Raw genomic sequence first — 27,094 nt, 5'->3', positions numbered from 1 at the left:
TTTGCACTGCTGTGTGTCAGCACTTCCGTTATGGGTTCTGGTGTCCAAATGTATTTTTCAGGATTTAGAGGCATAGTTGTTTGTGATGGAAACTATATGATTAAAAATAGTCTACATAAGTATTATACAATAAACTCTGAGAGATTCTTTAGATATTTATCATTTATCCTAAAGAACCAGTGAGAGGGTGATGGGAATCATCTAAGCATCAGACACTAAGTTTGCACTGCAATTTTTCCCGGCCTGCCTGAGTCAGGAATGCAAAGAGGTGTTGTTATCCCTGACTGACAGAGCTGTGCTGACAGAAACCTTTAGTGTAGATAGAGTTATATGTACTGCATTCCTGCTGGCAAAGCGTTTTTCATTTTGAATGGACTAAAAAACAGTTTTTCTGGTATAAACTACATCCCCATAGTTATGTGGACATGACCCTTAGATAAGCAAATGATAGATTCAATTCCCCAGGTGATATTTCTTTTTGAAATGGTTCCTTTTGATTGAATTTTCTGTTCCCTAGCACTGCTTCTACTTTCTAACTTAAGGCAGGAGCAAGGGGCTGCTTTCCTGGTAGACAGTGTCTCATCAACTTTGCTGGAACAATTCACTGACTAAAATAAAATTCTTCATCCTATGAACAACCAGATCAGGGGCCAGAGAGCATATACAGGCAACCATGAATCCACTGGATCATGAACAACATGTGCCCCTGGTGGCTGGGGGGGCATGGCGGCGGGAGCGCAGCGGCAGTAAGTGGGGAGGTCCCATAGATGCCGCCGGCACTTTCGGTGGTGGGGGGGTGGGGAAGAGTGCCAACCAGCGACCATACGCAGACACTGCTGGCAGTGGTGGCGGCAGCCAGCGGCAATCGCTGACTGCCTGCAGTTGCCGCTGGCGGTGACAGTGGCAGGGGGGCGAGCAGTGACCACTGGCACCTTTTTGTAGGGGGTGCACCGCCAGTGCATCACCAATACACTGGATCACGGTAGACCTCTTACATGTATAATCAGGTGCCTGATGAATCTGTTTGTGGCTGACAAGCCCAATTCAAGAGCAACACAGCTTGTTACAAGTTTCACAGATCCATGCGTTGTCTGAGTTGGAGTCCCAAGTTTACAACATACTACTTCATTCTTTCTCACTTTTCTTCCATCATCTGGATCAAAACCCTTCATGTTGAGCTGCACTTAGTGCAAGATGTTCCCTCCAGACTGGACAGGATTTTGAACACTCCCCCCAACTTCCTACACTGATGTTGAACAGCTTCGTATCAGTTTTGCACATGTTGTGGTAATACCATAGAGGGCAACCCCACTTTCTAGAGCTGCCTTGGATCTTGCTGTACAAAATATTCTTGGGGATAATGTCTCCTTCTATTCTCCTGACATGGCCCAGCCATCACAACCTTCTCCTCTGGATAGTGGTGTCTAAGTTTGTCAGTGCTGCGCACTCCAGTACCTCTGTGTTTGGCATTTTGTCTTTCCACTTGATTTTTAGGAATTTGCACAGGCATTTTATGTAGAATCTGTTCAGTCTTTAGTTTATACCAGGAAAACTGTGCTTTGTAGTCCATCCAAAGTGAAATATGCTATGCCAGCAAGAGTGCATATAACTGTGCCTAGCATACATAGTCCATATTTCTGAACCATAAAGCAGGAATAACAGATTGCAATTCTTATAGACTCACATCTTCACCTTATTTGACAGTTTGTTGTTATTCCATGCACATTTCTGTAACAGCCCAGAATTCTTAGCTGCTTTTCTGATTTTGTTAGTCAGTTGAATCTGAAGGTCAAGATCCTTTCTGATCATAGAAACCAAGTAGCAAAAGCTGTCAACAATATCAAGACATTTTCCCTCCGGAGTGATGTTATGCACTGGTTCTTCCATCCATTGGTATATGATCATAGTTTTCTTGAGACTGTCAGCCCAAAGCTCTTGTATGATGCATAAAATTTGCCCAAGAGATTTTCCAGGAATGATTCACTATGGGCAACCAAGGCTGCATCATGTGCAAATGGGAAATCTCTCAGAACCAGCTATTTCACCTTGGTTTTCACTCTAAAACTTGCAGTGTTAAACAAGCCTCCATCTCATCTGGTTTAAAGATAAATGCCATCACCAGAGAGCATAACAGTAGCTTATTTAGGGGAAGCATAAATCCTCTCACCTACTTGGAGGACAGGGAGACCAGCCAGCTCTTTGGGTCACAAGCAAGGAGTGTGGAAGAAGAGAAAACATGACTGGTTGGCTACTCAGATGATTCTTAAAAGCTACTACAATATAAAGAAAAAGAACTCAGCGGTCATAGAGTTAGATTTCTGCCAGAACTGGCTCTTGCCTTGGCTGCAGAAGCTTGGTGCTTCCCATTCAATTATCATGACTTTCAGATTGCAGTACTGAAGCTGGCTTCAGAAATAGTTGGCCACTGCCATGACAAAGAACAGCCATCATAGTGAGGAGATTCTGTACAACTCTTGGGAGCAGCCTGGGAAGACACTTACCATCATCTTTCCATTCATGACTAGTAGCTCCAAATGCAGAGTTCCTGCTGTGTTTGTTTTGTAGGTCAACTGGGAAGTTCTTGGCAATTTCATCACAACAATCTTCCAAAGCATATTAGACAGAGAAATTATCTTGAAGCAAATAAGGGCATGAATTTAGTTTGTTGTCTATTCCCAGATAATTCCCTGCATGGATACTCTCTGTGTGCAATGAAACCTTTGAAAGTTAGTGTGGAATGGCTAGGGTACTGACTGTTCACACATGAGCCTACTTTGCAGTAATTCCTACGTGTGGCCAAGCCCTTAGTTTCCCTCCATATTCTACTCATATTTCTTTTTTTGAGCAAAGTCTGTGAATTATGTGAAACCCTTATCACATGGACCTGACTCCTTGTTCATCATTTAGTTAAAAGAGACCATCAAGGACCTATGTATGTCCCAGGGCCCACAGGACTCTAGTAAGAGGAGGGAGTTCAGTCTCAGTCTCCTGAGTTCCTGGAGAGCACCCTAACACTGGGCCGTTTGTCCTGTCTTGTGTGCATTGTGCTAGGCCAGTAATTCTCAACCTGGGTGCTACAGCACCCTGGGGAGCCATGAGATCATTTTAAAGGGTGTTGCACAATACACTGTTACGTATGCAAACAGCTATGCATGATTCACAATATAAACCCAGAGATTTCAAATAGGAATCTCTCGTGTCAAAAATATTCTGACCTGGTACATTCTTTCTGAGTTCTTTGCAATAGAAGAAACATTCTATTGCTTTTCTATAGTAAAAAATGAGTAAAAACTAAGAGTTGATATTTTCTGAGGGGTGCTTGGGTCTAATGAGGGGTGCCTTGAGTCTAAAAACGTTGAGAAACACTGTGCTAGGCACAGGCCAGCAAAGGACATCCAGTAAAGATCCAGTACTGACCAGAATTGGACTCCAGTCATCATCCCTAAATGGAAAGATTCAGTATTCTATTTTTAGTTCCTTTGATCATCCCCTGACAACTTTAAGGCAAATATGTTCTCATGGGGCAAGTACAGACAGTCAAAAAGCCCAAGGCTGAATTGATTCAGTCTTTGCAGGTTAGTCTAAGCTGCAAAGATTGAACCAATAAGTAAATGTACAGATATTCCCTTTTGATTCAGGAAATGCAGCCACATGCCTCCAGTGGCTCAAGCCAGGAGCTGGGGGCACTAGAGCACAGCTCTCTGGCAGTAGCCAGCATGGGCTGTGTGTTCAGTTTTTCTCTCTGCTGGCCCCAAGGTCTCTGGGATTTGCAGTCCAGACTCACAGCTGCAGGGCTGCTCATGCTCATCACTTCTTCTTCCTGTGTCCAGGTGCCTCTGGGACTTGTAGTTCACAGTCGCAGCCAGCTTAAAGTAAACAGGGAAAGGCAGCTCTGTACTGAGGGGAGGGGAAGTTTAACCCCCCTCCTTGGCCCCAAATCCCAGCAGAGGTTTGCTTGGGGGGCCCAATGAGCCACCCAGTGAGGCCAGTGAACCAGCCCTCACTGCTCCAGCTAGGGAGCAGAGGGAGGGGGCCAACCCTGGTCTCTGGAGCAGATAGCCTAGCCCATGGCTGCAAAATGCTGTGATGTTGGGGTACTCTGATTTAACTTGAACCATGAAGAGGTCTGGGACAGAAGTTTTATAACCAGTTTGACCTAAATCAGTTAAGTCTGATATTACATTCAACCAGGTTTATCTTAAACCAGTTTCAACCATTTTGAAACTGGTTTATGTGCACTGAACCTCTATTCTGTTACAGGTTTAAACCAGTTTCTGATCACTTAAACCAGTTAATGTGTAACTTCTGTCCCTAGCCATGTTGTCTTTAAGGAGATTTAAGGAAACATGGGGGGAGTAGGGGAGAAATTACCTCCAAAGCCAAGCATGTTGCAATATTCAATTAATCTTAAACGCTATTGAACCAGGACAGAATTAAATGAATCATTCCTCCCCACTAACCTAAGAAAATGTTGTAGAGAGCCTAATGGTTTTAGGCAATAGATTACAAAATATGTATGCCAGATTCCTTCTGCATTTACATCAGCATATATCCAGATTAATTCCATGAGGTAAATTTACCTAAGAACAGGAGCCACAATTCTGATCTATACTGCATAATAGCACTTAAAAAAATGTATTTCTTGCTAAATAGCATAAAATTACATCCTTTTAGGTTAATTAAGCCATTTTGCAATGCTAGTTGCTGTTGATAGAACATTTAAATGTCAGATTCAGGATAACCACTTACGCCTCCTGAGTATAAATGGATTTCTTTTAAGTACCCCACACATGCATGCGTATATGGTCAATACATCCCCAGGAGCATGGGTTTTCTTCTTCCTCCTCAGTCTGCATTTGTGTATGTTCAACAATAGGGTCAGAGATGCATATGATTATCTCACTGAGGACCACATCCCATAGCTCTTGTGTAGGCAAAATTTCCACTGATATCACAGACAGAATAGAGACTGCTTAGGTGCAGTGCTGCATTCTGTGCACAACCAAATCCCCAGGGAAGTCAGTGGGACCTGCTGATTCACATGGTGTGTCAGAATGGATTCATAACTGGTATCTAACACTTTCATAGTAGGAAGTAGTCCATTAAGATGTACTTAACATAAGGTCAGTTAAAAAGCAGTTAATTGGTTTTCTTATGAAGAACTGTCCAAAAGAAACTGACTTGAGGGAAGGAATTGCGTTTGCTTTAATTTTACATGCTGGAATAATCTGCATATCTCTCAAACCCGAGGACTGTTTTAATTTACAAATAACATCAGTTATAAAATGTAGGAGAGTCTTCCCCGGAAAGGTTTTGTAGTATTTTATATATATATGTATATAATGTCCGTATAAACAGATAAAGTTCAGTCTCCTGGTCAAATGCTTTGAGTTTATAGCATATTATTGTTTTGCTGCCAATCAAAGTAACCCCCATGGCGAGCTTTGATTCGCTTTAGAAAACCAAAGAATGCACTAAAAAAATGGTAGTATACTGTAGCTATTTTGTTGTAATTGGAGGCTGTCTGTGCCTCATAAATTACCAGGGAAGTATTCTTGAAAATGTCAGAATTTCAAGTTCTGTTAAAACTAGAGAGTAAGACTGGAAAGGATGGATAGATATTTGAGGGCTGTGTGGTTCTTAGTTGAAGTGCAGTTTGTAATAACACAAGGTGATCAACTTCAGGGGAAAAAATCATCTCTTAGATTTTCTAAATTACAGGATACATAAAACATCCACTTATCCTACATGCGCTGTTACTTTAATAAAAGGCACCACTTTAGGAAATGAAAAGCTTTGGAGTAAAGCCAACTGTCTTACTTCTATTTATTGTTACAAAGTGGGATTTTTTTTTTATCATCAGTAGAGGTTGTGGGGCAGTTGACTGATTCATATATACTTGAATGCTTGACCCCAGGCATGTATTATTAGACTGTAAACTCCTTATTCATCTTCTTTCAGGATGCAACGTTCATATTGAAAACAGAAACAGGGTAAAATTTCCTGTGGCTCTTAAAACTGTTATGCTGTATGAAGCATTGGCAGTAGGTATGGTTGCAAAGTATTAAACTCTAACTGCATATTTGAGTATATATTTAAATTAATTGGGAAACTGTACCAGAAAATACTGCTCTTAAATTATTTTATAAATAAGTAGCAGAGAGAGTGACTCTCTTTCTCTCTCTCTCGTAAATACATAGTGTTGATGAATACTCAAGTGGTAAATGGAAATATCTTAGAAGTAATTCCTAACAGTAATAAAAGCTGTGATTTGATTTCATCTGTGTATAATAAACTGGTTTCACATTGCAGTAAAAGTGGTGCTTATGTTATATTAATATTTATTAGCACTTATTGATGTTAGAGGTTAGTTGTTATCTTTTCTTCACATCACAGTCATTGTATAACGATTCAAGTTAAATTGCTATGCAATAACCAATTAAAAGTGTGTGTTGTGAAGAGAGAGAATGAAGAAGAGGAAAAGAATGAAATATAAATTGAACATGTAGATATAGGTTTCTATACATACACTAGGGCTAGGGACAGAACTTACACATAAACTGGTATAAGTGATCAGAAACTGGCTTAAACCTGTAACAGAACAGAAGTTCAGTGTACATGAACCAGTTTTAAAATGGCTGAAACTGCTTTAAGATAAACCTGGTTGAATATAGTATCAGACTTAACTGATTTAGGTCAAACTGGTTATGAAACTTCTGTCCCAGACCCCTTTTTGGTTCAAGTTAAATCATAGGCCCCAGCATGCTTTGCAGCCTTGGGCTGGGCTATGCTGTCTGCTCCAGAGAACAGTGCCAGCCCTACCCTTCTGCTCCCTAGCCAGAGCAGTGAGAGAAGGCTGACAAAGGGGTGGGGGTGGGAATCCTGGCTGTCTGCCTGGTGGTGACGGGGGGTAGCCACCGCCAGACTTTTCCCTGCTGGAGGTGGCGGTAGTAGGGTGGGGGGGCATAGGGTGGGGGGTGCAACAGCCTGAGAGGGACTGCCCCCTTCCCCCAGGCAAGCACCACCTGACAGCCTGGTATTCATTTATTCTTTCCCATTGGGATCACCACTTGTGGTCAATGTAGACAGCAGAGGGACAGTGTAAGCAAGGGGAATCTAACCCTATCTTTCCCACCCTCCTCTATGGTAAATTCCTTTCTGAGGAATCATCCTGATGCAACTTGCAGGAAGACTTATCTCAGGCCATTTTTTTAACAGTAGTTGGAGAATTTTTTTTCTTGCCACAGCAGGCTAGTTAGAAGTTGGGTCCTTCTGACTACATGGTACTTGAGAGGGCTAGTTTATTATACCCTACCAGTGAGTTTATTACTTACAAGTTAAACAGAAGACAGTCAAAGTTCCTCTTGAAACCCAGGAAGGGCCAGGTCCTCCTGCTTGTCTAGCCAGGGGAGGGAGGGGGCGGCACTAATATTCATATTAAAAACCAAAACTCTTCTGTTAAGCCTGGGTCAGACAAATGAAAGGTCTTTTTGAGTACTTTATAACCAGGCTTCGGTGTCAGCTATTCAGTGACTCGGGCCAAATTCTGAAGTCCTGAATTGACCATGATTCCCCAGTTATGCTTGATGAAGGACTGTAGTGTTTCCTTTACGAGTATTTAGGAATTTTGTTACTGTTGTCAATGGGAATAAAAAGGACATTAGGCGATCCTGTAAAGCATTTAATCTTATGCTTAAGCAGTTTAATAATTCTGTTGACTTTATGTCTATAATTGTTCATGTTCCTTAGAGTCTTTGTTGAGTTGGCATATTAGTTACTCAGATGATTCTAATTGTAGAGTTGGTTTTCAGGAAAATACTCCCAAAGGGGTGATTTGGGACCCAATTCTTTCACCAACTGAATAGGAGTAATTTTCATCAGAAGCAATTAAATCTGTTTATTTTTGATGAGATGAGAATCAGACTCTTAATTCTTATTTTCTATCTATAAGACTATATCTCATTAAAGAAAGGTGAATGACAAGGTCAGCAAAGTTCTTGAAACAAATGAGCAAGGAAGCAAATTATTTCCTTCCCTTTGGGGAAGAATGAGTAATGGCTCTTGCCCCTTGTGCATGATCTCTGGCCTTCTATTAGAAATTTTGAATCATCCTTTATCTGAAGAGTTATGGACCATCACACATGCAAACATACCAATTTCTTTTATAAAAGAGTTATTTAGTTAATGGAGACAATTTGTTTTTCTCAGCAAGATCCTATTAACCCACTTCTTTTGTAACTCCTTTAGTTTAAGCTGTTTCTTATGTTTGCTTTTATTAAATAAAGCTTCAACCCAGTGTCTGTATCATCAAATTTGTATCCATGGTGATGGATTGTGATATTAAAAACACTTGATTGTTGCATCACTCATTGAATCAAGCAACCAGAGGAGATTGGCTGTATTGGAGACAGCTTCAGTTTTACATACAAGAAAAGTGAATTGAGCAGATAATGAATGCCAAGGTATACATGACAATTTGATAAGGTTTAGGTAACGTTGTCTTTCCTGAAGTTTCTTGAAGTGTGACTTGTGATTTAAATTCTACTGACCTTCACTGTTCCCATCCCATACATAAATAAAAAAGTTTTCACTTAATCTGTGATCTGCATTTCTCTTTATAGTATTAATACCATCATTAGACAAAAAGGAAAGAAACATTTAGAAAAGACAGCCATTTGTGTATAATGGTGATGAGAAGGCTGTCAAACTTTGGCAGAGAACTTTGGAGAATGTGACTTTAGAACACTGTGATTTGTAATCAGTTAAATTGCCCAATTAGAATCCTGCCACTCTGCCCAATGAACTAGCAGTCATTAATTCATAATGCAACATTACTGTATTTTTTCCTCCAGTCTCTTCAAAATGTCAAAAATTGAAATTATCTGGGTTCCATCAAACTGCATAACTTTTAATATTTCATGTTGTTCATTGGCAGGAAGTCAGAAACTACATTTGTTCATATCCTTTAAAAAAATACAACCACTACCATGGACAGATGGGATACCGTAGCTTTCTGCTTTATCTGTTAATGTCGGCTTTAAAGGCTAAGTAGATAATGTAATGGCTCGAAGTGTTTATGCTTTGTTCTCAAGGCTGGAGGGACACAAGATCAAATCCTGGATCATCTGGCCAGAGTCCAAGAAGCCCTTTTGACTTGACAAGTTATTATATAGACTCAGGATCATCTTATTTCTTGGTTTGGTGTCTCTTTTTACAGTGTACTTTAATGAGTTTGTTTCACAAGTCTTCCTGGTATGTAAACCAGATGGGGCAAATTCCACTATTAGTTTAATGTGTAAATTTGGATCAAATCTTTTTAAGTCAGGTAGAGATACTCCAGATTTATGTCAGTGCAGCTGATTGCCAAATTTTGCTGTCATCTATGCAGTCACATCATTAACACTTCTACCACAGTTTTCCCTGTGACAGTAAGAAACTTTATTTGGTAGCTATAATTACATATTGCACTTTTAAAAAGAAAACCTACATTTTGAAAAAAAAGTAAAATATATGTAATTTTAAGTTTTGCAGGAAGAATGTAATTGGAAACTCTGGACAGTACCTTGCAATTGATTTTATTTTATTTTTTCTGCTTTAGTCATAGCATGGTGAGATCCCTGTTTTTTAAAGTGGTGCTATCAGCTTGGAATCTAATCAGCAGAATAAAGGTTTAAATGTAATTTCAAGTTCAAAACCTGTAGTTGTGTGATCTGGGCAAACATCCCATGGGTCTTTTGCAAAGCAAGAAGGAGAGAATGTATATGTATTGATGTATGTGTGTGCGCACATGTATATATTTTTTCTGTGTGTGTGTATATATATCTATATCTCTATATATTATATCTATCTATCTATCTATCGATATCTATATGTGTATGTGTGTGTGTATGTACACACACAATACAATATAATATTCTTAATACACACATTCACTCTTAATATTGGATTCCCTGCACCTTCACAGAGCTCTTCTGAGCTGAACATGGGTCCATGGCAGTCTATGCATGGGCCCTTCTAAAAATAGTTCACTGTATGATCTGTGTAAACATATTTTGTGCGCGCGCGCGCACACACACACACATACACACACACACTTCCTTTTTGCTGTGGAAAAGACTCATGGGGTGTTTGCCCAAATCATGCAATGAGTTGTTTTTAGAAGGACCTACACAAAGACTGATTCATGCTGAATTCAGTAGGGCTCTGTGAAGGTGTATCTACCATTAATATACAGTACATTAATATACAAAAATATGGCTACCTCTCTGCCTAATTTACAAAGCAAATAAAGGGGAAATTGAAAACACAGGCAAAAGGAATTTTTCCCTAATCTCTTTCAGTTCTAGTAGGTCTGGCTCAGTGATTCACAACCAGGGTGCTGTGAGATCCTTTTAAGGGTGATATAGCATGGGTTTCAACACTGACAAGTGCAGGGTACTGCACCTGGGGAGGAAGAACCAGCAGCATACCTACAGGCTGGGGAACTCCCTTCTCATCAGTGCCGAGGCAGAGAAGGATCTTGGAGTCATTATTGATGCCAAAATGAACATGGGTTGACAGTGTGGGGATGTGTGCATCCATAGATGCATCTCAAGCAGGTCCAAGGAGGTGATCCTCCCCCTCTATGCGACGCTGGTCAGGCCGCAGTTGGAGTACTGTGTCCAGGTCTGGGCGCCGCACTTCAGGAGGGATTTGGACAACATGGAGAGGGTCCAGAGGAGGGCCACCCGCATGATCAGGGGTCAGCAGGGCAGGCCCTACGACGAGAGGCTAAGGGACCTGAACCTGTTCAGCCTCCACAAGAGAAGGCTGAGGGGGGATCTAGTGGTCGTTTACAAACTAGTCAGGGGGGACCAGCAGGCATTGGGAGAGTCCCTGTTCCCCCAAGCACTACCAGGAGTGACAAGAAATAATGGTCACAAGCTGACAGAGGATAGATTCAGGCTAGACATCAGGAGGTGCTTCTTCACTGTCAGGGCGGCTAGGATCTGGAACCAACTTCCAAGAGAAGTGGTGTTGGCTCCTACCCTGAGGGTCTTTAAAAGGAGGCTGGATGAATACCTTGCTGGGGTCGTTTGACCCCAGTACTCTTTCCTGCCATGGTAGGGGGTCAGACTTGATGATCTGCTCAGGTCCCTTCCGACCCTACCAACTATGAAACTATACAGGTTCTGTGAAATATTAAGAGGTGTGAAAACATGATACAAAAGATAAGCTTGGCAACTGCAAATACGAATCCATGGCGTTGAAAACATCCTAACCTGTTATTGTCTTGCTGAGTTTTTTGCAACTCAACAATTTCTCTATTACTTTTTCTGCAGTCAAAAAATGAGTGAAAGCTAACTGCTGGCATTTTGCAAAGGGTGCCTTGAGTCTAAAATGTTAAGAATCACTGATTTAGACCTGCCTCCTACAAATGGACAGATCCACAAAAGAACTTCAGCATCCAAAGTGCTTCATAATTGTAGGGATTTTCCACCCCTGTAGGGAGCTGAACCCTAATCTTAAATCCTCAAAACCTCCCCCTGCCCCCTGCTTAACTGCCACCAAACCTGAGAAGTGTCTAAATTTCCAGCATAAAAGTTCCTTGGGCATGATGACAACTCTTTAAGTCTGAACAGGGCCAAGCAACTTCATGTCTAAAGTATTGCTGGGACAGGGTATATGTACATTCAGCATTTTGTGTCATCACATATTTGAATTTTTTGTGCTTTTGTGTGCTTGTACTTGTCACATGCTTTGTTTCAGTATTGTCTCCCTTTCACGTGGGGGAGATTTAAGAAAGCAGCAGCAGCGATCTGGCTGCTTGGAGCCTGGCCAGCTGCCAGAGCATGGCTCTGGCTGGCCAGGCTGGCCCAGAAGTGAGGTAGAATTAGATACTGGCTAGTTTAGGAGACTCTTTCAGCATACTGACTTTGGTGGACTCTGGCCTCCTACATTGTTTGGGATGCCTCAGTACCTGCCTAACTCAGGGTTGTATTTCTCCTTTAAAGGCACAGTACCTAAAAGGTAGTGCAATGGTGAGCATTAGTTCTTTGTGACATTAAGCCTGGGGGCAGAGCAGCTCAACATTGCTTTTGGGCATGCATAGAAACAAACTTAGAGGTGTCCAAAGAATCTTACTGCTGAAAACAGTGGTATATAGACATTTTACACTCCTCCATGGTGAAATAGTAATTGAGCAGATCAGGTGAAGATCACTTTTGGATTAATTAATTTAAGACCAGCACTTTGATCAGACCACCAAAGTCCTTTAATGGATATAGCTCTTGGATGACAGACATCCCAATATGACTGCCTCTACTTCACATATGTTCAAGTTCAGCAGAAGCTGAAGAAGTTCTTTGTCCTGTGCAGCTTGTTAACCCATCAGCTATGAACCAATAAAACTCACCTAAGCCGGGTAATAGGAAAAAGTGGTGATGATGTGCTTCAGATTTTTGTTACAATTTCTGCTGTTAAGGATAATAAGAAAGTGTGACCCTGCGTCAGAGGAACCTGTGTTGGGCTCTACATTTTACTTGGTTTGTTCTGTGAGGCATAAAATAAATGCAACACATCAGGAAAAAGCTTTTTGCCTGTGTCACTTTGAGGAGAGGGATGCACCTTATACAGCCATTTCAACATGCTCATAAATTGGAAAGGATTCTTTTTGGGTTGAAACATGCTTACTTTCTGCATGAATAGTCATCAGAGAATAGCTTTGCTCAGGGCCAGATTAACACATAAGCAAACTAGGCACAAACCTAGGGCTCTGAGCTGCAGGGAGGCCCAGTCCTCCCTCTGGGGTGGTGGCACAAGTGGCCCTATCTGCTTCTCTTTCCTTTTCCTTCCCTTCCCTTCCCTTCCCTTCTCCTCCGCTGACCTTGCCACTGCAGTGGCTGCTTCCTAGCAGCATCTCCAAGTCCCGCTCCCTACGGGCAATGCCTATGTGGGGAGGGGTAGGTTTCAGCTGGCCTGGGGACCACAAGTTTGTTTGCCTAGGTCCCACTAAAGGGTTAAACTGGCCCTGGCTTGCTGTTGTAGGTGCTTTTACTCCAAAAATGTAACTAGATCATTAGGTAAATTTCACAGAGTTTGTAATCTTTCAAAACTAACTTGGCTGTAATGAGTTTTCACTGTTCTTTTTTTTTATAGTTGGAAACTAAATAACTGCAATGGTTTTGCAGAGTTGCAATTAGAAAGTTTGGGAATACAAAAATTACTGATTGAATGGTAACGGTAATTTAGTCACATTGATCCAAAGCAGTAGCATCTATTGTTATGGATCTGAGAGCCTAGAATGTGATGCACAGCCAAGTTTAAAGTGCTTTTGAAACTCAGTTTCTTTCTTTCCTGATTTGTTTCTTTATTTAGGAATTTTTATGGGGCTGACATTTACATGTACTCCTTGTAGCTCAGGCAAATTCTCATTGCACTTTCACAAGATTCTTATTTTCCTGTTCCCAGTTCTCCAGAGTTGAGGAGTAGCTAATGAAATTCCAGACCAGGGAACTGCGGGTGCAGTTTTCTCACCTATGGGTGTATCCCCACAAGCATGTGTGAGATTTGCAGTGCCTCAGAGCACTTGAGGTGCTGCAAATTGCATGTGGTGCACATGTACTTGCTCATTGCACTGCTAATTAGCAGCATTGCAATTTTTTTTAACACCAGGAGATCTCTGTGTCAAAAAAAAAGCTGCCACTGAAAAAAGTGGTGTGGTGCATGCAGTGACGGTATGTGCCACCAGAGCCACGCTGGCAGGTGGCCAGGCTCCCAGCAGCCAAATCACTGCCACTGCTGCCCTGAGAGGCAGCTATGACCCCAGGTAATGCTGCTGGGGCCAGCACAGGTGCTGGCCCCCATGTCCCCTACCCCACCCAGGTTAATTTGCCCTGCACCAACCCCTGATGCAGGGGCATGTCCAGCAGCAAAAAGCAGTGGCATAAATTTGTGCCACTGCTATGCTTGCCACGGCAAACAAAAGTCCCTGCACGTGAGGACTGTCTTGTGTCTGTCTTGAACTTACCTGACTACTAAGTGGTACCTAGCATAAGTTAGAACAACTTAAAAATACTCTTTTAGGCTATTTTGGTACATGTAGATTTATACAACATAAAACAGCTTTGATAATGTCTTTTTCTTGTAGTCATATTCCACTGTCTGTGACTGGGATGGGAAAAAGCCACAAGAGGCTGTACCCTCCTTAGGATGTCATGATTCAGGGCTAAACTGGCCAGCATGTGGTGTGTCGGCCAGAATTTGATTTGCTAAACATGCCAGATATGTAAGTTTCCTTCGTTCAAAATATTTTCCACAAAGTCTGCAGAAAAAAGAAGTCTGAAACCATTAGACAAAAAAATTGAAACACCTTAGCAGCTGAACAGCAAATCTCTTCAGAATCAAGTAGGCAAGAGACAATAGGTGTGATCACAGCTGCTGAGTATTGTTGCAGCTCAGTGCTACTTCACTCATTTGCTCAGAAGATGAAAACTTTGTTAACTGAGTTTCATTTCTAAGTAAAGCTTCAAATTGCAGAACAAATATGTGCCAGTTAAAGTAGTTCAGGATAAGGCAGATATGACTTCCTCTAGAGGATAGGATCATGCTTTATGCCTCTGAGTCAAGGTTTGTCCATTTCTTTTAATAACATTGGTTCCACTTAAAGATAAAACCCAAAATGTAAAGGTCTTGATTAACCCAAAGTGTAACAGGCCAGAGGGGTATGAAGACCAGGATGGCCAGGAGCCTTTCTTACCATCTTTCCTTTGCCTGAATGATTTCTGTAGTCATGGGTCTCCTTGAATTATTCCCGGACAAAACCCCATGAGAGCAAAAGCTGAGCAGAAAAAAATGCGTTTTCAGGTTAGATTTTTTTGTTTGCCCTCAGAAGCGAAAATTTGGAAAGTAACAATGCAAAAATAAAGGCTTTGCAAACTCTGGACCCTGAGGATTCATAGGGAAAGCCAAATACAACTTTACAAGTTCTAGATAAAACTTGTGATGGCCTGGCTCAGACGGCTCTCCTGAACCCCACCCATATGAGTTTCACAACAATTGGCTAACCCCCCTCCATTCCCTACTATGACCATTCCCTAACTGGGCAGGTAGTGGCAGGGGGAGTTAATAGCAGTCTTGCTACCAGCAGTGACTAAGGGATTGATGCAGTCTTTCAGGGACAGTAGACTTGCATTTTATACAGTAATTATTGGATCAGGCCTTACATGATGATAAACAGTTTGCCACTTGGCCAGGAGCCCATATCACAGTGAATGACTGTTTCCTCTACTTCAATTCATGATCCCATAGTACTTACTAAACCTTGGGAGCCCTTAGTCCACAGAACTGATGAAATGGCTGGATGCCTATACTATCCAGAGAACAATATTTTTCCTTCCCTCACCTATGCATGTCTCAGGACTCTGCTAGCACATTTTGCCTTCCTTTTCAGCATCTGTTTCTGTTATCCATGAAAACTTTTCCTGTTTTCCCTTCTAGCAACAAAACAGAGCAATTCTTTACTCCCTGCTCCCCAAACTCAAACTACAAAATAATACAGCAGGGCTTATTTTGTCTCTGATTAAGTGTATATAGCATAAACCTGTGTACAAGTTCATGATTCATGAATTCAACATAGAGAGACTTGTAACAAAATATTAGTGTGAGATGAAACAAAAAAGGAAAAAATACAATAACTCTTCATATTCTACAAAACTGAATGCGAACTTCTTAAATGCCTGTGAAATCCCTATTAAACTGCAACCTGTAAATTAAAAATACGTATACTTCTTTGAGGTGTAACTTGGGTATAAACTAAAAGCTAAACTAAAACCCTGTCTTTGCCCAGGGTTTTAAAAATGGCATGTTCATTAGTTTAGGCATTACTTTAGAAAACCATTCTCAAAAGTTATATGTCATATCTTTATAGAGGCTAATAGTTGGATAAATGAATTTGTGTACATGTCACACAGAAAGCTTAAATATGTTTCCAAATTTGCATTGTTTTTACTGTTGGAGTACGTAGAAAATAGCTACTCATCAAATTTTTGTGATAAAAATGGAATAGTAGCAAGCCTGGGAACAAGAAGTGATCATTGAGGTCAGGGGCTTTAAGTCAAATGAACTTGAAGGTTGCATTTAGTACTTGGCATTTATATAAAGCAAGCTCAAGGTTGAATGTTGCATTCAAGTTGTAAAATGAATGTACAATGGGTAAAAAACCTGCAATTACTTCAGTGACTATCCATTCAGGTTAAGAATTTTCATCTTGCTGTTGCCATAGCAATCTTTTCCCCTGTCACTACCGCATTAAAAATCCATTCTATAAACCTGTTGCCGCCAATATTGAACATATAACAGACAAAAACATTTTTTAAATAGCTTTAGGTGTCTTATTTGCGACAAGGAGAAGGACTTTATCTTAAAGATGTGTTTGTACTTTAAAAATCAGATTTGCAGTGCTATAGCATGTTGTGGGAACATAACATTTTTCCTTGCATTATTGAAGTCAGTATGAAATAGTGTGAAAATACAACACTAGTGTCAGTAGAATTAAGTTATTAAAATATCTTCCTAATGTATAACAAATCCAAATGCTCTAGAGTTAACTATGTTTGTGATAAAACATCGTAGTAAGTGGCTTCAAAAACTAAGTGACCGTTAACGTTTTGGCTGTCCTTGGGTTTGATTAGCGTATCTCACACTGGAGTAACTGTCAACTTCTAGTGCTGTTATTAGTCTTGGGATAATTCTGGAGCAAGCTCAGAATCCTACCCACTTGGCATGTCTACATGTTTATTAATGAGCCTTAAATTCTGAGCATTTAGTTTAGTATTTGCTTAATAAAGTACTAACTAAATTCACAGTAACTAGAGTTACTGTGCATTAGCACTGGTGCACAGTTATTTTGTGATGCTTACTGTGCATTAGCCTAATAACCCTTCACAGTAAGCTTTTAGCATGTTTTTTTACTATCACACTACTGTGCAGGGTTATTAGGCTAATGCACAGTAAGCATCTCATGTAGACGTGCCCACTGATAATTACACAATTGGGACTATATCCTACATTTCTTGTGAGCCCCAAATTCCCACTGAAATCAATGGAGTTATGCTTGTGTAGCCCAGGTAACTCAGGTATATAATCCCCTTCTCCAGTTGAAGGGGATTGTTAGCTGGCAGGTGTACTGTGGGGGAACTGCAGACCGCTCAGTTTCCCTCTGTCCCTATAGAACCAGGCCAGGACAGTCAGGGGACTTAACTATATACAAATTTATTTATATTAACTTATCATAGCTCAGGAGGCATGTCAGTGAGGCCCTAAGGGACCACGACTCCAGGGGGAGGGGAGTTCAGGAAGGGTGGTTGTTCCTCAAGGGAGCAATCCTCAATGCACAAGCTAATTCTTTTCCATCTCGGAGGAAAGACTGCAAGAGGGCACAGCAGCCCCCCTGGCTCTCCAGGGATCTAGCAGACCTCCTGAGGCTAAAAAGAAAGGCCTACAAAGGATGGAGGATGGGAGGAGAAATATTCTGCACTGGTCCGGTCCTGCAGGGAGCATACCAGGAAAGCCAAGGCTGCAACTGAACTCCAACTAGGTTTGAGTATCAAGGACAATAAAAAGTTCTTTTTCAGATATGTGGGGAGCCGGAGGAAAAGCAAGGGCAACATTGGACCCCTGCTAAACCAGATGGAACAACTGACTACTGATGCCCAGGAAAAAGCCAACCTATTAAATGGGTATTTTGTGTCGGTCTTTTATCAGTCCCATGGGACATCAATGCCCACTACGGGACAGGGAGGTCCGGGTGAGGGAGATCCCCTGCCCTCCATCAATGCTGACCTCATGAAGGAACACCTTGAGAGGCTGGATACCTTCAATTCAGCTGGCCCTGACAATCTACACCCCAGGGTACTCAAGGAGCTGGCAAGCATCATAACCCAGCTTCTGGCACGGATCTTTGAGAACTCCTGGGGCTCTGGTGTAGTGCCCAAAGACTGGAAGAAGGCCAATATGGTGCCTATCTTCAAGAAAGGGAGGAAAGTGGATCCAGCAAACTATAGGCCCATCAGCCTGACCTCTATCTGGGGGAAGGTCTTAGAAAAGTTTATTAAAGAGGCCATCCTTAATGGACTGGCCAACATCAACATCCTGAGAGATAGCCAGCAGGGCTTTGTTGCAGGTATGTCTTGCTTGACCAATCTCATTTCCTTTTACAACCAGATGACCTATCATCCAGACAAGGGAGAAGAGATTGATGTCATATATCTTGACTGCAAAAAAGCCTTCGATCTGGTATCCCATGATAACCTCTTGGTGAAATTGTGGCCTTGGATCCACCATGATCCGCTGGCTGGGAAATTGGCTCTGTGGTCGGACCCAGAGGGTGGTAATTGACGGAAGTCAATTGTCATGGTGCCCTGTGACAAGTGGGGATCCCGCAAGGCTCTGTCCTTGGACCCATATTGTTCAACATCTTCATTAATGATGTGGACATTGGAGTCAGAAGCGGACTGGCCAAGTTCACCGATGACACCAAACTTTGGGGCAAAGCATCCACACCTGAAGACAGGAAGGTGATCCAGGCTGACCTGGACAGGCTCAGCAAATGGGTGGACGAGAACCTGATGGTGTTTAACACTGAAAAATGCAAAGCTCTCCACCTTGGGAGGAAAAACCTGCAACATCCTTATAGGCTTGGCAGTGCTACACTGGCCAGCACTAAGGAAGAAAGAGACTTGGGGGTCATCATTGACCACAAGATGAACATGAGCCTGCAATGCGATGCTGTGGCTACTAAAGCGACCAAAATGCTGGCTTGCATCCATAGATGCTTCTCAAGCAAATCCCGGGACGTCATTCTCCCCTTGTACTCAGCCTTGGTGAGGCCGCAGCTGGAGTACTGCATCCAGTTTTGGGCTCCACAATTCAAAAAGGATGTGGAGAAGCTTGAGAGAGTCCAGAGAAGAGCCACGCGCACGATCAGAGGTCAGGAAAACAGACCTTATGATAACAGGCTGAGAGCCATGGGGCTCTTTAGCCTGTAAAAGCACAGGCTCAGGGGTGATCTGATGGCCACCTGTAAGTTTATCGGGGTGACCACCGGTATCTGGGGGAGCATTTGTTCACCAGAGCGGCCCAAGGGATGACGAGGTCGAACAGATATAAACTATCGCAAGACCATTTCAGGCTGCACATAAGGAAGAATTTCTTTCCTGTCCAAGCCCCCAAGGTCTGGAATAGCCTGCCATTGGAAGTGGTTCAAGCACCTACACTGAACACCTTCAAGAAAAAAATTGGATGCTTATCTTGCTGGGATCCTATGACCCAAGCTGACTTCCTGCCTTTGGGCAGGGGGCTGGACTCAGTGATCTTCCGAGGTCCCTTCCCGCCCTAATGTCTATGAAATCTGTGAAATCACAAGGAAAAGAAACATGGGTATAAACATATGTACTATATATAGATATATAGATATATCTGTAGTACATATGTACTGTACTATATATAGATGACATATATCTATATATAGTAAATATATCTATATATAGTACATATATATATATATATGATAGCTAAAAAAATAGCATAAACAATACCATCTGGGTAAATGCCATAAAACCTTATACCAGTGCTCCAGATACAGGTAAGTCACAGGTAAGTCTCTGACCTGAAACAGATAAACCCCAAAATAAACATAGATAGCTTACAGATAAACTATAGCAAAGTATGGGTGAAAAATAAATAAGCCACAAGTAAATACAAATGAACAACAGGTGTTAATAACAGCATCTGGGGGTCCCAGCAGAGCCCTAAGACTCTACTCATCTAATTTACAAACATGAGAGTTCAAAAAATATCAGGCACGACATCACACCACTTATGGCACAAGACCCCCAAAGATAAACTTAATCCCCAAGGGAAACCTGGGACTCAACCCAAGATTTCAAGCCTGGGACTCAACCCAAGCTCCAAAAGGCAAGCCTGCTACACTTGTTTAGGGAATGTGGAATCAGGCCTTTCATTTTTACTAATATACACAAATGCAATTGATGTGAAGCGATTAACTCCAGAACCTATTTCTCCAGAGCTTATTGCTCCTGGTTGCACTGTTTGAACATGAGCATGTTGAGCTGGGTCAGAGCAGCCCTGGCTGGCAGGGGGCCCTGGGAATCAGCCTGCCAGCCTGGGGCTGCTCCCCCCAGTTCAGAGTGTTGCAGAGTGTCTAGCTGGCAGGCAGCCCCCACGCTGAAGCACCCTCATGTCCCAGGCAGCTGGGGCAGCATTCACATGTGTGCTGCTGTGAAGTAAAAAACTCCACAGCAAGATAGTACTTCACAGAATCATAGAATCATAGAAGTAGGGTCGGAAGGGACCTTGTAGATCTTCAAGTCTGACCCCCTGCCTGGGCAGGAGGAAAACTGGGCTCAAATGACCCCAGCCAGGTAGGCATCAAGCCTCTTCTTAAAGACCCCCAGGGTAGGAGCCAGCACCACTTCTCTTGGAAGTTGGTTCCAGATCCTAGCCGCCCTGACTGTGAAGTAGTTCTTACGGATGTCTAATCTAAACCTACTCTCCTACAACTTGTGGCCGTTATTCCTTGTTATCCCTGGGGGTTCTAGGGGAAACAAGGTCTCCCCAAAAACCTTCTGGTCCCCCCGATTGAGTTTATAAATGGTCACCAGGTCCCCCCTCAACCTTCTCTTGTGAAGGCTGTACAGGTTCAGGTCCCGTAGCCTCTCATTGTAGGGTCTGCCCTGCTTTCCCCAGATCATGCAGGTGGCCCTCCTCTGGACCCTCTCAATGTTGTCCACATCCTGCTTGAAGTGGGGTGCCCAGAACTGGACACAGTACTCCAGCTGTGGCCTGACCAGTGTTGTGTAGCGGGGGAGGATCACCTCCTTGGCCCTACTTGAGATGCACCTGTGGATGCACGATAAGGGCCGGTTAGCCCTGCTGACCGTGACCTTGCTTTGTCGACCCATGTTCATCTTGGAGTCAAGAATGACTCCAAGATCCCTTTCTGCCTCCATGCTCTCAAGAAGGGAGTTTCCCATCTTATAAGTGTGCTGCTGGTTACTACTGTCCAAGTGCAGCACCCTGCACTTGTCCGTATTGAAATGCATCCTGTTTTTGTTAGCCTACCCCTGCACCCTACCCAGGTCTTGTTGCAGTCTTTCCCTCCCTACCAACGTGCCCACCTCACCCCAAATTTTGGTATCATCCAAATTTAAACAGGTTGCTTTTCACCCCGTCATCCAAATCGCTGATAAAGAAATTGAACAGTGCGGGCCCAAGGACCGAGCCCTGGGGGACTCCGCTGCCCACTTCCCCCCAGGTCGAATATGACCCATCCACCACCATCCTCTGAGTACGACCCTTCAGCCAATTTGCAATCCATCTGGCTGTGTAGGCAACAATGCCACAGTCACCTAGTTTTTTAATGAGGATGGGGTGGGAGACAGTGTCAAAGGCCTTGCTGAAGTCCAGAAAGACTTCATCCATGGCGACACCTGCATCCAATGCTTTTGTGACCTGATCGTAAAAGGCAATCAGATTGGTCTGACATGACCTGCCCCTAATGAAACCATGCTGGTTGCCCTTGAGCATCATCCCCAATGCCGGCCCATCACAGATGCGCTCCTTGATGGTGTTCTCAAAGAGGTTCCCCAGGATTGAGGTAAGACTGAAGGGCCTCCTCCCTTTTTTAAAGATGGGGACCACATTGGCTATCTTCCAATCATTTGGCACCTGGCCCGAGCACCACGAGCGCTCGTAAAGCCATGCCAAGGGCCCTGCAATAACCCCTGCTAGCTCCCTCAACACCCTGGGGTGGAGACCATCTGGACCTGCTGATTTGAACATGTCCAGCCCCTCCAGAAGCACTCTTACCCAGTCCTCCTCGACCTTAGGTCTGGAGGCGTTCCCCTCAAGTCCGTCTTGAATCCTGGTGGGGGAGTCCCGGTCCCTGCACAAGAAAACACAGGTGAAGAATTTGTTAAAGAGGTCTGCTTTCTCCTCTGGCGCAACCACCAGATTGCCCAGTGTGTCTTGCAGGGACCCCACATTTCCCGGTGCCTTCATTATCCTCCCTATATATTTGAAAAAGGACTTCTTATTATCTTTGATCTTGGACTCTAGTCCTAGCTCTATGTCCACCTTAGCTTTCCTAAAAGCCCCCTGCAGGCCGGAGCAGTGGAAGTATACTTCTCTTTGGAGATAGCCCCACCTTCCACCGGGTGTAGCCGCCTTTTTGGCAACCAGGCATTCCCGAACGTCCTTGGTGAGCCAGGGAGGCTTTTGGGCACCCTTGCCCCCCTTGCTTCTTGTTGGGATCGTCACCCCTTGGGCCCTGAATATCGTCTTCTTAAGGAACGACCACTCATCTTGGGCACTGAGTTCCCCTGCCCTCAAGAACCCCAGCGCCTCTCCCACCAATCTCTTCAACTCATTGAAGTTGGCCCTCTTGAAGTCTAGGGCTACCGTCTTGCTGCAGGCCCTTGACACCCTGCGCTGGATGGTGAATTCCAGCAAGCAATGATCACTATCACCCAGGTGGTCAAGGACCTGGAGCCCCCGTATCAGATCATTGCCTGTGGCCAGGAGCAGGTCCAACAGGGCATTTCCTCTGGTGGGACTGTGCACCTCCTGGGTTAAGTGGAGGTCCTGTATCTCGGCCAGGAACCTCCTGGAATGGTCCAACCTGGCTGACTGCTCCTCCCAGCAGATGTCCAGGTAATTTAGATCACCCATGACAACTACATCCCTTGTCTTAAGTGCCTCTGCAAGCTGGCCCGAAAATTCCCGGTCCAGCAGGGTAGTACTTGTATATACAAGTACTACCCTGCTGCAGAGTTAATTAGTATACTCCAGCGTAATAGGAGCACACATGTAGACATGCGACATGTACTGCAGAACTAATTAGTCTACTCTGTAGTAAATATCTTGTGTAAACATACCCAGTTAATAGCAAACATGGCTAGAAATGGTTCCATGAATACATTTTACCCTAAGTGAAATTCTAAATATCTTTCAAAAAGATTGTAGGTTATATTAGGAGTGCCACTTGCAAATCAAGAGAAGCGATTCTTCCACTGTAGTTCAGCACTGGTGATGTCTCCTTTGGAGTACTGTGTCCAGTTTGGGCTACGTGCTTCAAGAAACATGTGGACAGGTTAGAAAAAGCCCAGTGGAGAATGAAAAAAATGTTTGTAGAGGCCTGGATAATACTATAAGGAAATACTGGAAAAAGTAGGTTTGTTTAGCCTAGAAGAAAGAAATTTGAGGGAGGATTGGATAACACTCTTCTGAAGGGTGATAATAAAAAGAATGGAGGAATATCCTCAAACTGCAGCAGAGGAAATTTAGGTTGGAGTTTGGGAAGAACTTTTCACTATAAGAGTGGTTCAGTATTGGAACGGGCTATCCAGAGAAGTTGTGGAATCTCCATCCCTACATATTTACAAGAGAAAATTGAGCAGACATTTGGCTGGGATGGTTTAGTCACAGATGATCCTGCTTTGAGCAGGGGGCTGGATTAGATGACTTTATAAGGTTCCTTCTTGCCCTACTTTTCTATGATCCTATAATATAGGTATTAAAAATGTAACAGTTGTAACATTCATCACTGAAAATAGAGATTTGTGCAAAATATAGCTGTATTTCAGTGACAAGTCAAAATGCACAGGGAATTGCTAAACTAGAATCCTAACAATATAGACAGGAGAGAAAACCTGTTCCTGGCCCATAATCCAATTATTTTGGCCTCTGTACACGTTTTGCAACAGCAGGTCAAATGGTGTCTTTTAACCTATAATTTTGTTCAGAGGTTTTCTCTCCTAGATTCCATATTCCTCATGCTGCCACATTTTCTTCTTTTGCATTTTCTGTTTCATATGCCATTTCTTCTCCACTTATTTTCCCTAAGAATACTTTTCTTTGAGACTAGCTTCCTTCAAAGAGAGCATTAGTTTAGTACAAGAGAGATAACAAATTGTAAAAAAAAACCCCCCCAAAACAAAAAACAAGGTGGTAAAAAGTTAACAAATTATTGCAGTAGTATCTCAGCAACATTGGATAGAAGCAGAGAGAGATTATTTAATTTTTAAGACTTTTCTAAACATCATCTAATAAACCTTTCCTATACACATACTGTAGTTACACAGAGGCAGCAGCCAGATTTTGTTGTTTGTCTTTAAATCCAATTGTTTTACAGGGCCTTTTTTGAATGATCAAACTCTAACTACTTAGGGACCCTTGCATAGTTTATTTTCCCCTACTCCCTTTGGATGATTACAATCTTTAATTCAATCCTTTAAATTGTACTAACGCATGACATTTACCTAGGAAATTGAGGGTACCTATACACGAGCTGGGAAACTGCTCTGACGTGCTATAATTACAGCACGTCAGAGCAGACTCAATTGATTGAGTCTGCTGGAGCATGGTAATTACTGTGCTCCCGTCTGCCTATGCATCTCATGTATCAGCATCCCTGTACTTCAAAGTGGTAGTGGGGGAGCTTTTTCTAAAGCTGCTTGTTGAACGAGCTTTAGATAAAGTGTCCTTGCCATCATTTAGAAGCATGGGGATACATGAGACACTCTGGGTGCTTTAATTAGAGCAGCTCTCAGAGCCGTTCTGAGTAAAGCACCTCCCTCGGTCACTGCCAGAACATGTGTATAGATGCCCTGAGGTTCCAGAAGGTCACAAACTCAGTGGGACCCAGTTTCTCTGGGTGTGCATCTTTGGATTGGCCATGCAAGGAGCCTCGCTCTGAAAGTAAGTGAGGTGGATTCTATTCATTGTTGTGACCCACAGAGAGGAAGTAGTTTGGCAAGGTGAGGGAAAGGGCTACCATTATGTGTATTCAGTAGCCACTAACTTTCATGCGTGGGTGATGTTAGAGTTGAAGTTCCCGTTTCAGCCAAGGATCCAGAATAGTGATTGTGGGAATACCCCATGCCCTATAAGGATTAGTCAGTATAAAGTTTGTAGCCATGGGCAATTTCATGATGAGCTGAAACTTGGTTCTTACCCTTCCTTCCATTACTGACTTGCCTCAGTCTTTACAAGCTTATTGTGCGTAACAGTGTAGGTATTTCACAGGGTCACCAGAATCCCTATGTATACTGCAGATAAAGGAGAGATTTGAAGTTATCTTTGACTTTTATGGCCCTTTTTTATTAAAATGCTTAAAGCTGTAAATGTAGTAATAAGAAACTCATTTATCTTGACAAAAGTGCTGCTATAAACTATTCAGAACTCATAAAATAACCTTTTAAATTATTGTTTCTGCTGGTATCGATACATTCATACAAAGTGCTTAAAGGTCAGGCATTGCCAGAAAAATGTCTTTTCAGCTTGTTAATTAAAGGTTTATAAGAATGTGCAGCAGCTTTCTCTTTTGACAAAGTGGGAGAGAAAAAGCCCAAGAAGGAAGAAAGAGATAGAACAGCTCCAGTGATTGACATGAATCTAAACTCAATCTAGGCTCTCCATGGCATGCTTGGGTTGTTTGTGAGAGAAAATAATTGGTATTTCTGGAAGACAGAAAGCACTCACATTTGTGGGGAAAGAGGCCTTGGTTACAGTCTTCATAGAGGCAAACTTGATTAGAACTGGAGCAGAACAGGGTTACACTGGTATAATTCAGATGCAACTGGAAGAATGTGGTGCTGATCCAGGGTACCCCTTTTATTAGCTCCAACTCCTTGACTTCATTGCATGTATGATGTTTATAATCAAGGTCCCTGTATTTTTGCACCCACTCCTGTCCTCCTGGAGGCAGTGTGGTCTAGTTGTTAGAGTCAGATTCACAAGTAAGTCACCCCACTTTAACTTTGGCTCATTATGGACCTAGAGTACCAATTGGGGTGAAATGACACTGTGGAATTACGAGATTTAGTTGGTATTCCCAGTTCTGCTATTGTTTCACTGAGTACATCACTTGTCTTCTGAATCTCACTTTCTTCATCTGTAAAAGGAGATGATAATACTAACACAAAAGAATTTGAGACGAAAGGCATTATGGATAAATGCAAAATATTTATTTCTTATTATTCATTTAGTGTATCTTATCTCTTTGAATTATTTTAATTGTACAAACTGAGGGGGGAAGGGGGCGGGGAGGAAGCGGAGAGAACCAGTAAGGACACAGCAAGAAGTAAAATACATTTTTATTATTTTCTCTATATTAATATGTTACAGTGAAGTTGTTATTTTGAGTTAAGAAATTTTGGATTCTTCTCCGTTCCCCACTTCAGTGTACAAATTTTAACCAGACATCATTGCCTTAAATAGGTCTTTAGTATCAAAAAGCTGGTAAGCACTAAGATGAATTTTTTACGCTGAAAATTTCATAACCCAAGAATACCATGGTTTGTTTTTGTTCTCTTGAGGTAGTCACCATACTCTCAGTTTCTTCAGGGAAATAAATGTAGAGCATTTTTTTCTGAGTGTGGGTGACAAGACTAATGATAGCTTCATTTGAAAATATAACCAGAATGAATTGTCCATAGGTTTCAGAGAAATTATCTAAGAGAATGGCAAAAAGTGGCTTTAAAGGAATTTTTCTTTTCTCCTTCCACTCACTCATTCTTTGGATTAATCTTCTTTTTTAAACATAAGAGAATTGATACTGTAATGCATATACATGGATTGAGATGATTTTCTTTCACAGACATTCACAGACATTCAAGGTAGCATTTTAGCAGGTTTTGCTTTTCCTCAGAGGGATGTCTCCAGTTCAAACTCAAGAAGAACTTGTTCTTCCATAAATTGCATAGATTAGAGAAAATGAAAATGAACACGTGCTACAGAAGTACTGACTGCAGAGATAAAATTGACACATGCTTTTGTCTATAACAATCTTCTACTCCCAATTCAAATTTCAATCTGTGTTGCTTATGTAAGGATGCAGCTATATAGCAGTGGACAATAGTAGATGAGGTGAACAAATGAAGTGGGATTTTTCCTAACTGAACTGTGGATTGCTCCGTAACCTGCTGTCAGCCAATTGTGATCACAAGCTTTAAAGAAATTAATGGGTATCAAAAATCACCCTGTTACCCAACTGATATAAAATAAATCTTGGGCGCATCTACATGAGATGCTAACT

General features: G+C 42.3%; 1 protein-coding gene across 2 annotated transcripts in view; it reads left to right on the top strand.

Moving 5' to 3' along the window:
* PHF21B (PHD finger protein 21B) overlaps positions 1 to 27,094 on the top strand; it is a 278,198-nt gene that overhangs the window by 166,792 nt on the left and 84,312 nt on the right. The window lies entirely within an intron of this gene.

This window comes from Alligator mississippiensis, chromosome 4 (genome assembly GCF_030867095.1).
Source record: "Alligator mississippiensis isolate rAllMis1 chromosome 4, rAllMis1, whole genome shotgun sequence".
Classification (NCBI taxonomy): domain Eukaryota; kingdom Metazoa; phylum Chordata; order Crocodylia; family Alligatoridae; genus Alligator; species Alligator mississippiensis.
This window is presented reverse-complemented; position numbering and strand designations above follow the sequence as displayed.